Below are 17,678 nucleotides of genomic sequence, written 5' to 3'. Positions count from 1 at the left end.
ACTTTTATGATTGGTGGCAGTTTGGTTGGATCTTCAACAATTTGAACACGTGTTCTTCCAATCAGTTTGATAGATGATATCTTGCAGCTGGAGTTCAGACAATCTTGCCAAAGCATATTAATATTCTAGTGTTCTTTGCCCGAATGACTTGAACTGATCAAACGGTCTGAAAACCTAAAAATACAATAAAAGAGTGGCTGAACTTAAAACATCTCGATGCTGTTATTTTGTCAATCACTAAAACTTCAGATAATATAAATATCTAACAATTTTCTCCTTTTTTGTGATAACAAAATCAGACTGCAAATCTATAAAAAAAATTATAGTAATCAATATAAAATATGCATAGAAGATAATGACTTTCACTGAGCAAATGAATTGTCATTTGTACAGGTGGAAGAGAAAAAATAAGGCCTAATACACCTAAGAAAAAAAAATATCTATCTTCTGTAGCTTCCACCACCATCGCTGCCACGTCATCTTCTTCTGTCATCCTCTTTCTACCTTCTCATCTCATCTAATCTCTTATACTCTTCATATCTTCCTCTCTCAGATCGACGCTTCTTCTCCTCTATTTTCTTGTAGTCCACCACCGTTTCCATTTTTATGGCATCACCAAGTTGCATATAATCAAGAATTTCTTTCAACTGGCAGCCCATAGTTTTGAACCGCTTGTGCATATGCTGTCTAACTTGAGCAATTTAAGCTTTCATCTCAGTCTCCAGATGATATTGACTTCGAGATATCTGAGCTGAAATTTCAGTGTTCGTGGAAACAACTTGACTTTTGATTTGAGTCTGATCATTCTTGGTCAGGCGAAACTAGGATTCAATGGCAGAAAAATTCTTGATTACTTGAACCCGAAAGCTATTGAACATCACTCGATGAGCATAGTTCTTGACTTCAATATCATTTACGTCTCGAGAGAACGAGACTAGTTGAGACATCAGATGTTCAAATGGAGTCTTGGTCTAAGAGTGTGATCTTTCATGTAGAAATTCATCTAGATAAGAAGATGACTGATTTATTTGTTGTTCCAAATCACCACCGGCTGGACAGGAGATGATGGCATTGGCTGCGGAAGTTGGAACTTGATCTGGCAGCTGATCTTCAATGTGTACCCTTTTAGCCTATTCTCCAAAAATGATTTAACTCCATTCCATACATAATTTAGGTGAAGCACTGAGATCTTCTGCTTTCTCCTCATCGGCTGGAGTGGTATGTGGTGACTCCACATTCAAATCTTTGTCGGCATAATTTTCACTTTTCTCGACAGTAAGATCTTCTAACATAGGAGTGGCAAGATCCATCTTGTTTTGTTGGAAGCCAAACTGGGAGAGAGACTTCATAACTTCATCAACATATATTAGAGGAATATTTGGGAGATCTTCAGCTTGTGCTTTCTATGGTGGTGAGAATGGGGCGTCTTCATTAAATGATTCAGACAGCTTGTCTGAATTACAGATTCCGGGTAGTTGGAATTTAAAGGAGTTCTTCCACAGGAGTGGGTATCTCAACCTCTTTATTGTTAATCACAATTTTTGCAACATCTTGTTCTTGAGGAGCTTCACCTTGAAAAATTTAGGGATGGTTCCCATTCTGACTCTCTCCTAAGTGAAATATGGCTTCAACTGTTACGCCGTCAGTGGTTGGAGGCTCTAGATCTTGTCGCTTGACTTTAACTCTCATTGATAGGGAGAGAGAATCCATTTTTAACTGGCTGATTATGACTGCATCATCTTTGACAGTTGGACAGTGGACAACAAAATCGTCTCTCTTCTGTTGAATCGAGTATCGCATGATACTTTCTTTAAACTCCAACTCGATGAACTCTCACCATTGTATAGCCTCTGAGATGACATCTATTTCTTCCCATTTCAGCATTTTTTAGGGTATCAACTTCCTTCACACTCTTTTCCTTCTGGATCAATTCAAAGTGAACAACAGTCCTAAAATCCTCCTAATGGTAAAATTCCACCATCTTCTCTTCAGTGATTTGATTTACACTCTCCACTGCAAGGTTACAGTGACTAGAACATTTGACATCATTGGCGCGACCATAAGGATTTTACTTCCTTTGGATTTTGGATCAATGAGGACTAGACCAGACTGTGAGAGGTTTAGTCCTATTCCACAATAGAAATTTTCTTAAGTTTTGATGTGGGAATGGAAGAAATTGGGGCAGGATGAAGCGGCTCATACGCATGATTTATTAGTTTGATTCTATTTATTTTGGGCTTTTTATTCTGCTTCTTATTGTCAAAGAATACTTGTGTGAGAGGAACCTTCTCTCTAGTATCTTCGGAGTTTGAAGAGAGAACCAATTATCTCTTAATCTCCTTGGCTGGTGTCTTTGCTTTATCGGTCAACTTCTTCTTCTATTTCTTGTTCTTTTGTTGTTTCTCAACTTTCTCAATTTAACACCGGGGAGTTTCTCTTTTGTTGGAATATTATTCCAAGCAAAATATTTTACAAAGTTCCAATCAAACAACTTGACTTTTTGTAGTTTGGTAGCGTACAATAACTTGAATTTCATCTGCTCCAGGAGATAACACAATGGGATGAAAACCTTGGAGATTAGGCCTCTTTCTTCACCATGGTTATGAAAATCTTGAAGAGTATATTTGACCAGTTAAAGTTAAGCTTTGTGGAGATGGTCGCCATGACCAAAACGTTTTATGTAGTAACTTTGCCGAAAGCCCAAGTATTGACCAACAATGACTTACTCATGATATCTGCCAGCAATTTGTATTCTAGCTTGAGATTTTTCTTCTGAGCAGTGGGCTTATCCAGAGGAAAGCTGGAAATGGTGAACCATGTTCTCTAGTGATCAACATTATTGTAAGGAATTTTGTGTTGTTCGACAGATAATAAAGTATCTCTAAACTAATCAGATCAGTATAAGGTGTAAAACAGAGGATTTGTGTTTTATCGGAATTAAATGTTGTGCCAGATGTTCCAACATCTAAGGCAACATGCAGCGGAAAATTAAAGTGTGTAACACAAATTCGCTTAAAATAAATAGATGGACGAGATTAAATATGCACAAGTATAAATACTTGTGCGGTGCCTTATGGCAAAAATTAATCACTAGAAAACCAAATCGTTTACAAAAACCTATCACTAGTGATTAAGACTAAAATCAATTTCCTCAATGCTTTGAGAAAATAAAGCTTTCTAAAAACTACCAATAATATTAAAACTGTAAATAAGAAAGCAAAAACTTGATTCCGGAAAGCACGATCAATTGGATGTAATCTTCAGTCAACATCGTTACGGATGTTGTCTGTAAATGTTGGCCACATTCAGAGTAACACGGTGATCATCACTCTTCACACAGCAACGACTTCGAGAAATATTTTTTTTCTCTGAAAAAAATCTTCTCTTCAGTGTATGTATGATTGATATTCAAGCCGCCCTCGCCAGTATCCTTGACCTCTTATTTATTGGTGAACTATCTTATCTCTACAAGGAAACCTATAACAAAAAGAAAGTGAGTTTTATTAGGAATAAACTCTTTTTAAACACCAATATCATATCTTATCAAATCAATTCAAAAGTAACAAATCTTTGAATATATATCTCATCAACTAAGAAAGGTAAAATCACATTAAATATTTACTTAGGTAAAGCAATAAGGAAAGAAATAATTTAAGTAACAGAATATATCAATTAAATTCGGAAATAATATTTCCCTTCAATCTCTCCCTTTTTGCCTTTTTTGGACAAAATGAGATCAAACCCATTTATCCTGGAATAGCTCAAATTAACTCCCCCTGAGTTAGAGAAATTTTCTCCCCCTGAATAAAATACGGTTAGCACGGGTGTTGCTAGAATTGTTGGCAACACTTGAGACAACACCTGTACCAGTTCATTAACAGTTCACAATAGAGAGAAGTAGGTTGGTCTATCACACCAGAAAACAAATTTACTAAACAGAAGTAAAAGAAACAAAAACAGAAACACAGTCAAGCATCTCCACAGTCAAGCAACTCCCTCTCCATCATCATCCTCTTCCTCCTCTATATCATCCTTGGTCCCATATGGACCAGCTGTTTGATCATCATCTCCCCTCTTTTTGTCCGAGAAAGACTGCTACATCCAAAAGGAGTCGAAAGTTTCTGGTCACAGCTTCGTAGTAGGTAATGTCAGCGTTGGCCTGGTCAATCGTATTCATGGCATGCACAATAGTAGCCTTGGCTTGCTTAACCTTTGCCATAGCATGATCAATGTGGGCGTGAGCATCAGGTACAGAGATCATGATGTAATCAGTGGTCATCGGAGGAGTATGAGCGCCGTGCTCTCTAGTAGGTGCGGCCGAAGGTGCAATCCAAGGAAGATCAATCTTTCGATTTCCTTTGAAGAAGGCATGGGCAATCTTGAAAGGTTCACCAAGGTCAGATAGGTGCTCAGTGAGATCTCGAACAAATCCTTGGGATATAAGCACTCCGTAGATGAGGCTTGGAAAAGGAAGTTTGGATGACTTGAGACCTCCGTCAGTATACTGAATTACCGTGTTGAAAACTAACTGGCCAAAATTGAACACCCCATCTGTCCCGATGGAGTACAGAACCAGTGCTTGGTGTCTCGTGACTGTTGTGGTGTTGGTGGAAGGAGTCCAATTCCGAATAGCCAGTTTGTGGAGGACCGAGTAGAATGTGGTGAGGTTTGCAGCTAGTAGTTTCGTTGGATGACTCGGAAATTGAGTAATAATGCCCCCGGTGAGTGCGGAAGTGATTAGATGAATATCCGGGGCAATTCCATCAATATCAGGTGTTGGAGTCTGGTAAAGTGCATAGATACCGAAGGATTGAAATTATAGATCCTGCCTCGGACGAACACTTTCCCGTACTTCAGAGAGCGTACATCACTCACCCCTGTAGATAGATTGGCATAGAATTCCAAGACAGGGCAACGAGAAAATGGCGTGACTGCCGATACAGTGGAGAGGAGTGTGCACTTTTTCAGAAATGTCACCAAATTGTATTGTTCGAAGGCATCAAAATCTATATTCCTTTCCTCAAGAAAGACTCGGTTCGCATATAAGTACCACTGAGATACCATGTGTTCTGTATTGAACTGTGTGCTGAACGCACCATCAAGATCATAATCAGCAAATTCGATGTTGACAGGAATGTGGGCAGCATTTTCAGTGACATCCTCTTCAGCAGAGGAATCGTCATGATCAGCAGGAACAGATGTGGCACCCTCAACCGGCAAATCATCAGAAGAGTGAGAGGACGTACCAGAGCCAATGCTTATGGTAGGAGGAATGCTTGGTTTGGGCACCGAGGTGGACGCGCCGTACTTCTTGTCCTTCTTCAAGTTGGCCATAAATTCGGCCAAGGAGATTTCATCTTCACTTTCCTCAACAGGAGTTTGAGTTTGCTGTGCAGTGAAGGGGACAGTGTAAGGAGGAGAGTCGGCATCCTCATCAGAAGATGAGAACGAGGGTTCAGTAACAATCCGAGATGTGGGTCTTTTACGAGCTACCAACTCGTAGTCCTCATCATTTGAGTCATCTCCCGAAGTCTCAGCAGGATCAATGAGAGAAGGGTGAGTGGAGGGCTGGCCCTTAAATCGAAATCTTTTGCCTGGAGTGAGATCTGGGTTATACCCAGCCTGTCTCTTTGAGCGACGAACATGAGGGCGTGGAGGATCAAAGACCTGGATTATTGGCGGATTGTCCAGATCAATTGCATTCCCAGGTTCACCGGGAGCAATAACTTCCAAAGGCTCGGGCATGAGAGCAGCAGGAATGATCTGCAGGTTCTGCGCAGAAGGTGTTGTAGTAGATGTTGCGGGAGGTGAGGAAACATCCTCTGTATGGCCCATTTCGCTTCGGATATCGTGCGGATCAAAGCCCTTTCCTGCCATTTTTCACAAAATAAGATTCAAGCGAAGATAAGAATTGACAATTTTGGGAAAAAATTTTGCACAGAGAAATTGCGAGAAGATGGTACGGAAATTCGAGAAATAATTAGGCAAAAATTGACGAATTAGACGACAACAAGAAATGAGATAAGCATGAATGAACAGTGCAACGGTAATAAAAAAAATAATTAAGTGAGTCCAAACGGTTAAAAGGAATTGATTTACTCCACTGAAATCTCCCAACGGTAAGAAAATTAACGGCACTTTTTAAGGGCTTAATACCTTTCCAACTATTACAAAGACAATTTTAGGCTAACCACTTTTCAAAATTTCCAGATATAACTCCACATCGAATTTTAGCCCCACTAGACATCAATGATCACATAGATTAGAGATTTTGCAAAGTCTGGAATTTCACCGAATTTTTATTTATCGAAATACACATATCCTTGTGGCACAGCAATATTCACGATAATATGTTTATGCATGACCTATTTATGCGTAAAAACAGAATGTAACATAAATAGAAACATGAGACAAGTATGCTGATATGTTTACAAATGAGGTGTTGTCGCAGATGTTGGCAACATCTTCTCTAACACAACCAATTCCTAAAAGTTTTCTTGATTTTTCTTCACACTTAGAGACTTAACCAATTTCAGATCATAGAAGTGGTAGCTCCCACACTAGAGGAACGGTCTTCTTTTGGACTCCTCTAGGTAGCTTTTTCCATTTTCTTCTATTTTGATTTATGTATTAGATTCAGAAGAGGTAGCTCCCACACTAAAAGTACAGTCTTCATTGGACTCTTTTAGGTAGCTTTTTCCAATCTTTTCTTCTGATACAGAGCATGATTATAAATATTTTCAATTTTCTCAAATCACCTTTTTCATGGGACAAACTTATGGTGTACATGATCATTCTTCACTCCTTAGTGACTTAGTTACAATAGTTTGCATGTCCAAGTGTGTTTAAAAACAATAGAATAAGGAATTGTTAGTGTAACCGAAGATTGAGCAACATCACTCCAACACATCATATCACAGAGTGGATGAAAAATGCAGAATATGAAAAATGCAGAATGCCTAAGTCCTAGAAATACACATGCATGTTAGATGTTGTCCGAGATGTTGTAACATCTGAGACAACATCTATGAATAATTAAACAGAACAGAACACATGCTGAGAGATTTCCTAAGGTTGGAGAATCTCTCAAAATCTAATGCTTTGGTGAATATGTCGGCCAGTTGGTTATTGGTATCAACAAATTCCATTCGAATCAATCATTTCTCTACTAGATCCCTAATAAAGTGATGACGGATGTCAATGTGTTTAGTACGAGAGTGTTGTACCGGATTTTTTGAAATGTTTATTGGACTAAAATTGTCACAGTACACCACTAAGGTTCACTCTTAAGGCCATAGTCTTCTATCATCTGATTCATCCATAGGAGTTGAGTGCAACCACTTCCAGCTGCCACATATTCAGATTCAGCAGTCGAAAGTGAAACACAGTTCTGTTTTCTGCTATGCCATGATATCAAGTTATTTCCAAGATAAAAACACCCTCCAGAGGTACTCTTTCTATCATCCAAATCCCCTGCCCAATCGGTATCAAAAAAACCTACTAAATTTGAATATGTGTCATGAGTGTACCATAGTCCTAAGTCAATTGTTCCGGCTATGTATCGTAGGATATGTTTTACAGCTTTTAAGTGGAAAATCTTAGGATTAGATTGGTATCTAGCACACAAGCAAACACTAAACATTAGGTCTGGGCGGCTAGCCGTCAAGTATAGGAGACTTCCTATGATGCTGCGGTAAAGGGTGTTGTCAACATCTTCGGCCGCAACATCCTTGGATAATTTCTCATTTGAGCCCATAGGTGTTTTCACATGCTTGGTGTTTTCATTTGCAAATTTCTTTACTAGATACTTAGCATACTTACTTTGACACAAGAAAATGCCATCATGCATTTGTTTGATTTGCATACCAAGAAAAAAGTGTAATTCACCAACCATACTCATTTCAAATGTAGTAGACATGCATTCAACAAAATCATTCACATGTTTTTGGGATGAGGAACCAAAAATGATATCATCGACATAAATCTGGCAGATAAGAATCTCACCTTTGGCTTTTTGAATAAAAAGCATTTTATCTACCTCACCTCGTGTAAATCCAATGTCAAGTAGGTAGTCAGTCAATCTGCCATACCAAGCACAGGGTGCTTGCTTCAAGCCATAGAGAGCCTTTTTCAGCTTGTACACATGATTTGGATTGTGTGGATCTTCGAATCCTCTAGGCTGTCTAACAAGTACTTCTTCACTCAAGAACCCATTCAAGAAAGCAATTTTGACATCCATTTGAAACAGTTTTATTTTCATGTAGCATGCAATGGCTAGCAAAAGTCGAATTGACTCAATGCGGGCAACAGGAGCAAAGGTCTCATCAAAATCAACCCCTTCAACCTGTGTGTACCCTTGAGCAACCAATCTTACTTGGTTTCGAATGATGTTTCCTGACTCATCAGTTTTATTTTTAAAGACCCACTTTGTTCCAATTACATTGCCATGGTCAGGAGGTGGAACTAAATCTCAAACATCATTTCGAACAAACTCTTCAAGCTCATCATGCATAGCATTAATCCAAAATTCATCTTTTAATGCTTCCATAACATTTTTAGGCTCAATCTGAGACACAAAGCATGAAAATCTAACCTGTGAGTTTATGGTACTCATGCACACTAGTCCAACGATTTTTCGGTAGTCGACTTTATCTTTCTTCCTGGTTTGGACATCCTCACTCATTTCTCTGATAATTTGAGATGCTGGATGGTTCTTTTGGATTTTGCTTGGAATACATGGTCCATCATCTACTGCCTCATGATCGCTGTGAGCATCTTCTCGTGATTTGGTGACTTCAGTGTCACATGTTGTGCCAGATGTTGCAACATCTGGGGCAACATCTGTGTATTCCAGTGAAGTTTGAGCTTCTAGAAGATCTTCAACATCATGTTCAGCAGTTTTCTTCTTAAGATCTGCACAATCATCAAAAACAACATTAGTTGATTCCATAATAGTCCTCGTTCTTAGAATAAACATACGATAAGCACGACTATTAGTGGCATAACCAAGGAACAAACACTTATCACTCTTTGTATCGAAATTAGCAAGTTGATCCCTGTCATTCAAGGTGTAGCACACACAGCCAAAAACATGAAAATATCTATGGTTAGACTTCTTTCCCATGATTATTTCATAGGAGGTCATGGTTGATTGCTACTACTTAAATAATAATTCACCCAAGTGTAGGTTGTCTGCAAGTAATATATTTTGTAAGTACGAGATCGATCCTCAGAGAGGTTATTTTGAGTTTAAATTTATTAATTTATAGATTACCAAATGCAAGAATGAAGTTTACAAATTATAAATTTTGTCAAGGCTTGAGGATTTATTCTTGGTTTATGTAATATTGTTTAACTAAAAGTAAAACAAAAGAAACCACAATAAATAATGGTTCCAAGAAAATTAAACACACACATAATATAATATAGTTCTCACGATAGAAATATCGAATTAACCGATATTTTATATATGGTACCTATGATTATAATTATAACTATATAAATAAATAATTGTATAAAATAAATGTTAAATTAAATATTATATTTCATTTAGAACAACCGGCAGAGCCACGCTATTGCCTAATGAAATATATTGATTTAATAAGTTAGTTGCGGTAAAGTAAAAGTTACTTGCGATAAAGTAAATGTTAGTTGCGGAAAAGTAAAAGTTAGTTGCGAGAAATTAAAAGTTAGATGCGAAAAATAAAAGTTAGTTGCGATAAAGTAATTTTAGATTGTTAGATGTTAGTATTAAATCATAATATTTCATTTAGAACAACCGGCAGAGCCACGCTATCGTCTAAATGAAATATTATAATATTATTATATAAATATATATATATATATCTATATATATATAATAATAATAAGTTATGAAATATTTATTGTATCAAAATTAAACAACAAATCAAGATAACCACTTTAATGGTATCAAGCATTTGATTTAAATTGATGACAACAAATAATTCATTTTTATACCTACAATAAAAATAATTTAGCTAAATGAAAAAAAATAAAGAAAGAATATACAAAATATAAACAATCTTATTTCACCAATAATGCATCCTCTTCACCTTGACATAATTGATTTAGCTTGCCATAAGCTTACTTTTGATCAACACTAAAATATCACTCATAGTTGAGAACATGAAAGAAAATATATTAGAACTTAGAACTTTGATACACACTCACACTATATTTTACAATGAGATAGAATGATTCTCAAGCTAGCACAAGGCCTCTATTTATAGGCCAAATGAGAGAAAGGGTCAAAATTTTTATTAATGCCATGTAGTTACAATAGTATTCTTTGTCTCCTCCAAGTTCAATTCCATGTCCCTTCTTTCAATGCTTTGTTCCACAACTTTAATCACCGAATTTGACTCTGCTCAAAACGGTAAACATGTGGGGAATTGTCTGTAAATGAATTTGGCCACTTGGTTCACCTCATTTGGTTAAATATTGAAATAGTTATGATTTTTTTACTATATGCTGGTCATAGTAAAAGTAAATTTGTCCTCCTTTTGATATTTGCACAATTTGATCATCTTAATGAACTTTTTAGGCAATCATGTCTTCTGCAAAGTTGTAGATAATTTCTCAAGGATTCCAAACATGTTTGAGTCACCTTCATTTGAATTTTCTAGCTTGAGTTATCATGATTTTACCAACACGTAGAAAACCTGAAAATAAAACATATTTAGTAAGACAATTAAATATAAACAAACAATACTAAAATAACATAATTTTATAATTTTAATGAAACTTAAATTTTAAAATACAGGTTTTAACATATCATAAATTATTAATTTTAAGTTTCATCACACCCCCACACTATCTTATTACTAGTCCCTTAGTAATAAACTTTATCGGAAAATCACAACCTAGATTCTTTATTCATTTTATATATTCAAATACAAACATATTTATTAAAAACAAAATCATATACCGATTTATATATATATATATATTTTCGTTTAATATAATAATATATAATTAAATGTGTTTTTATTATTATTCTTATTTTCACATAATATATAAAGTAACAATATATATTTATATAATTTTTTTTTAAATTCTAAATTTTTTATAATAATATAGTCAAAAAGATAATTCACACCACCCACCATAACATTTATAATATCAAGAATATTATTGTAAAAGCCTCAACTCCATATATTCTTTCAGGTCAAAATGTTTAAGGAATAGCTAGTTTTCACTCATGAAGTTGGAATGAATATTAACTCTTATTGAAAAAGGCTAAGTCTTCAAGCAGACAATTAATTAAACTAATATTGAAAACAAAATAGAAAAATTTACAAAGAATAAAATCCCCATTTTTTTCTTTTTTTATTGTTTTTTTTAAATAACGTGACTGCAAAATTTTACTATAACATAAAATTTTTTATCCAAACATTCTACCATAAATATATATATATATATATATATATATATGTGTGTGTGTGTGTGTGTGTGTGTGTATATATATATAAACATTTATATAACGGATACATCCGACTACCTTTGAAACTTATCTAGCACAAAAAAATCTTTTTGTTTGTTTGTTTGTTTTTTTGTTTTTTGTTTTTTGTTTTGAACACAATATTGATGTTTTTAGAACACATTGATAGTACATCAATCAAATCTAAAAAAATTACAATGAATAAAGTATTTTGCAGTCCGTTATATATTTACTTCTTTTTTTTTCTTTTTTCAATAAATATTTTTTTTAGGGGAGTTATATTTTTGTAATTAACCATTTTTTAATAATCAATAAAAGTTTATTAATTGTTTTCTCATTTCTCACCACTCACTCACAAAAGATGTGTGAGTATATGTAATGCCCGAGATTTAATATCGTGTTAAATTACGATTATTGATTTTAATCGAGATGATTATGAGAGGGGCTAACCGAGACACAAAAGGAGATTTTATGTGGGAATTGTTGGTGCGAGGACCGAAGGTCTCGCGCATATGCGCGAAGAGTAGGCGCGCATATGCGCGAGCTGTGCGGAAGCCATAATGAGAGACGGAGCATTGGGTGCACATGCGCGACCTCAATACGCGCACATGCGCGAGAAGTCCAGAGAGTTGGGCGCACATGCGTGACTTAGATCCGCGCATATGCGCGAGGGTACCCAAGAGTTGGGCAAAATGAATAAGGGCCTCGCGCATATGCGCCGAGTAAGGGCGCGCATATGCGCGAGGGTACCCAAGAGTTGGGCAAAATGAATAAGGGCCTCGCGCATATGCGCCGAGTAAGGGCGCGCATATGCGCGAGCTGCCGTGAGTCAAACGCGCCGAGACATATTGTCTCGCGCATATGCGCCGAGACAGGTCGCGCATATGCGCGAGACGTGTTGCGTCAAGGAATGAGCCACCCGTCCTATGCATGCAACGATAAATATATATATATATATTCAGAATTCAGAAACAAAGAAACGAGAAAAGGTTTCTGAGAAGTTGTGAAAAACCCTTATGCCTTTTGTGAGAAATCCGTCCGTCCGATTTTAAATCCGACTTCAGTACTGTGTTCCTATCGACGTAGGCTACAACTAGACGTAAGTTTTACTACGTTTTGATATGTTTTCAAATTATGATGTTGTCAGAATTGAATGGAATTCATATATGATGTTCTTGACATGTTAAACATCATAGAATCGAAGTCAGATTAAGAAACGGACTGATTATGAAATTGTTATGATTTTCTGATTATATTGATCTGAAATCGGACAGATTTGGATTATGGATGGATTACAAATTGTATTGGATATGAGTTATGATTTATAATTGATGTCTGTTGATATGGTATTGACGGGGATACTGAGATTGTGCCGTTATGCTGTGATTTGAATTAAATCCGGATTAATCAGATTCAGTGTTGAATTGAGAATGGAATATTGATATTATGATTCTCAATATGTCGTTTCAGATTTACAGAGACAGTCTTGAGTTCAGAATTGATATTGCTACAGACCGAGACTACAAACGAAAGGTATAAGTCAATGTGGTATTGGGAGATCGATTTGAGTCGGTTTAGACTTGAATTTCCCTAAATCACATACTTTACTTTATTGCATTGATATTTGCATTGATTTGATTGATGTACTTGTTCTCTTGAATTATAGATAGCAGGTATTAGACGAGTAATCTTGTGACAGAAGTGCCTGATAGTGGCGGGATCGCCACGGGCACATTGCACGATGTCACAAGATAGGATATTGGCGATAGAGCCACAGTCCATGACGGTTAGGTCAGGACACTGGATGTTTGATTATATCGACGTGGATAGAACTGGAGTCTTTTCTATTACTGTTGATCGATATAGGAATACCCACATCTGGAAACCGGGATCCCTAGACTAGGATTGAGTCTAGTCTGAGTAGTGGAATCACGAGAATTGTCGACAGTTTGATATTGATTATGTTTCAGCTTTTGATATATATTGCTGTTATCTATCCATGCTTTTATGTTTATTATATGATTGCATGTTTCGTTGATTTATACTGGGATTATATTCTCACCGGAATTATCCGGCTGTTGTCTTGTTTGTATGTGTACATGACAACAGGTGGGACAGGATAAGGGTCCAGAAGATGAGGAGAGATCGTGATAGAGTAGAGACTTCGGACTTTGATGTATATAGGGTTTTGGCACTTGATAATTATATGTGGAACCTTAGTTTTTACTGATTTGTAGACGGTACAGGACTTGTACTTTATTTTATACTGAGTTGTATATTAGTTTGATTTCACTACATTCCGCATTAAAAAGAAAAAAAAAATTTTATGACCCTAATTACTTGATTAGTAAATTGATCCTGATGACGATTAAGAACTGATTAGCGTCCGGGTCCCCACAGTAAATATTATACTTTTACAAAAGAATTCTTTCAATTATATATGTTAACAACCATACAAACCATATCTTTTAACTATATTCTCATAAAAATTTTAGAAATTATTTTATTTGAAAACACATACAATTATATATATATATATATATATGAACACATCTCTTATATATTTTATATTAATTGATCAAAAAATATATATATAAATTGGTACATATGAAAAACAAATTTTTCTTTTAGTCTGTATTTTGAATATAATGAATATTAAAATCTAGTGTATTGTGATTTTCCAATAATTATTAACTAATGCGTCTCAGGTGCATTTTACTGACACCTTACTCGACATTGAACTAAAAATTATTATTATTATTACTATATATAAGTATATATTTTAATTTTTATATAAAAAAACTAAGAGGAGAAGAAGAAGAAATTATTCATACCTTAAAGAAAAACATTAAAACATACCGTTGAATCACAAGTTTAGCATCACATGAATTTTCTGTTCTTACTTTTGGATGTTGGCCAATTAAGTTGAGATAAGGATGGATCTGGTTCATGACTAAATCCTTGCAGTAAATCAATAAGTTCATCTTCACTTGTAGCAGAAACTAACATCCTTCGTGAAGCTAATGAAATAAATCCCTGTTCCACAACATCATCAAGAAACGATAACAATTTATCATAATAATTGTTAACATTTAACAAACCAATTGGCTTATTGTGGATATTTAATTGTGCCCAACAAACAGTATGAAATATTTCTTCCAAAGTACCGAAACCTCCTGGCAAAGCAATGAAAGCATCTGAATGTTCAATCATTTGAGTAATTCGTTCATACATGTTGTCCACTTTCATTTCTTCTCCTATTGTTGGTCCTGTAAGATTGGCTAAGGTAATCGGAATAATGCCTAAAACTTCACTTCCACCTGCATGCGCAGCTTTTGCAACTTTTTCCATGAGGCCAACTTCACCACCACCATATACCAAATGAATCTTTTTTTTAGCAAGTGTTATTCCAAGATTTTCTGCTACTTCTTCATAAATTGAATCTTTTCCTGCACTAGATCCACAAAATACACAAATATTTTTGATTTTACTTACCGTGGACGTTGACATGTTGAGAAATATGTTTTTTGTAATTGTTTGATCACAGCATATGAATTTATAAGCGTAACATGCCAAAAGTCAATATTTGAACAGGAAATTATTATTATTAAAAGAAAATAAAAATGACAAAATTAAAACAAATATATACAGCGTAGTTGTGATTGTGGCTCACATCTTCCTCTGATTTTACGTTCAGTAACGGCTTCAACGCCTTCTATGAGTCGAGAATATGCTTCCCATCCAATTTTCTTATAAATTGGAAAACATGGTCTTTTAACGTCAGATTCCCAAGACGAAATTGTGTATATATATTTACTTATCTAAATAGATATGCGTTACTACAGTAGGATCTTTGTAAGGCTGATTCCACCGTCCATATTGATATTCCTCCTGTTGAAATTGCCACCATAGTTTAAGAAATTCATTTTGCACGTACCCACTAGAATGCGTATCAAGAACCTCTAGAAAATTATCCAAAGGCTCTTTACTCAGACCATTCTTAATGAATAAAATTTTATCTTCTCTATTCATTGATGTCATTCCAACATTTTTGCATTTTCCCTTACAAGTCCACCTTGCACATTTATGACATCCACCTATACGTTTAGCTCTTCGCTTTTTGGCATATGTGCTTATACCAAATCCTGGCATATGTCTTATTATTAATTCACTTGCTTCCCTAATCAATCGGACTTTTGCTTCAATTATCAAACGGACATCATTCGGTATGCCATATGACATCATCAACCTTAGCCGCTCACATCTAGCTTTATAAATTTTTTTCAACGCATTATCAGGTAAACAAGCAAAATATTTACGAAGATTCATAATACACACATCCATATTTTTATTATTATATATATTTCAATTATTTTGGGAAAACTGAAGAAACCGACTTAAACAGTCACGGAGTACCGTTATCCGCCACTTAACCGGGAAATGAACTAGAATCTGCAAAACAAAATGAAAATATCAAACAACTATTGTGGATCATATAAAGACATAAACTCATTATTAAGAATTTCATTTTCTATAAAAGGCTTAAGTCTTTGCCCATTAACTTTAAACACGTCATTATTTTTAGGATTTTCAATATCAACAGCACCATGAGGATAAACAAATTTGACTATAAATGGTCCTGACCACCTCGATCTTAGTTTACCTGAAAATAAATGCAAACGACAATTATAAAGCAAAACTTTTTGTCCAATTTCAAATGACTTTCTCATAATATTTTTATCATAAAAGGCTTTAGTTTTATCTTTATAAATCTTTGAATTTTCATATGCATCATTTCTTAATTCTTCAAGTTCATTTATTTGCAATTTTCTTAATTTAGATGCATCATCTAAATTAATATTAAATGCTTTAATTGCCCAATAAGCTTTATGTTCAAGTTCAACCGATAAATGACAATGCTTACCAAAAACTAACCTATATGGTGACATTCCTAATGATGTTTTAAATGCAGTTCTATATGCTCATAATGCATCAGTTAATCTTAAAGACCAATCTTTTCGATTTGGATTAACTGTTTTTTCTAAAATTTGTTTTATTTCTCTATTTGCAAGTTCAACTTGACCATTACATTGAGGATGATATGGGGTAGAAACTTTATGTGTAATGCCATATTTTCTTAACAAAGAAGAAAATGATTTATTTATAAAATGACTTCCCTCATCACTAATTATTGCTCTAGGTATTCCAAATCGGCTAAAAATATATTCTTTTAAAAATTTTATAACAACTTTATGGTCATTAGTTCTACATGCAATTGCTTCAATCCATTTTGAAACATAATCAACAGCGACTAAAATGTACGTATATCCAAAAGATAATGGAAATGGACCCATAAAATCTATCCTCCAACTATCAAATATTTCAATAATTATGATTGGATTTAAAGGCATCATGTTTCGTTTTGAAATTGATCCCATCTTCTGACAGTTTTCACAAGATTTGCAAAATAAATGCGTATCTTTGAATAAAGACGGCCGATAAAATCCACATTGTAAGATTTTTGTAGCTGTTTTATTGGATGAAAAATGACCTCCACATGCTTCAGAATGGCAAAATTTAATAACATTACTTACTTCATTGTCGGGTATGCATCGTCGAAAAATTTGGTCAGGACAATACTTAAATAAGTAAGGATCATCCCAATAAAATTTTTTAACTTCTATCAAGAATTTATTCTTATCCTGTGAATTCCAATGAGAAGGCATTTTATTTGTCACAAGAAAATTTACAATGTTAGCAAACCAGGGCATAATAGTAGCATAAAACAACTGATCATCTGGAAAATTTTCATTTATTGGTATTTCATTATGAGATGATTCAGTCATTATTCTAGATAAATGATCGGCTACAACATTTTCTTTTCCTTTTTTATCTTTAATTATAATATCAAATTCTTGTAACAATAAAATCCACCGTATTAATCTTGGCTTAGCATCTTGTTTATTTGATAAATATTTTATGGCAGAATGATCGGTGTAAACAATAGTAGTAGAACCAATTAAATAAGATCGAAACTTATCTAATGCAAATACTACTGAAAGTAATTCTTTTTCAGTAGTTGAATAATTTATTTGGGCACTATTTAAGGTTCTACTAGCATAATAGATTGCATAAGGTTTTCCTTCTTTTCTTTGTCCTAACACAGCTCCTATAGCATAATCACTTGCATCATACATTAATTCAAATGGTAAAGACC

Source organism: Primulina tabacum, chromosome 1 (genome assembly GCF_025594145.1).
Source record: "Primulina tabacum isolate GXHZ01 chromosome 1, ASM2559414v2, whole genome shotgun sequence".
NCBI classification, from domain to species: Eukaryota; Viridiplantae; Streptophyta; class Magnoliopsida; order Lamiales; family Gesneriaceae; genus Primulina; species Primulina tabacum.
This window is presented reverse-complemented; position numbering follows the sequence as displayed.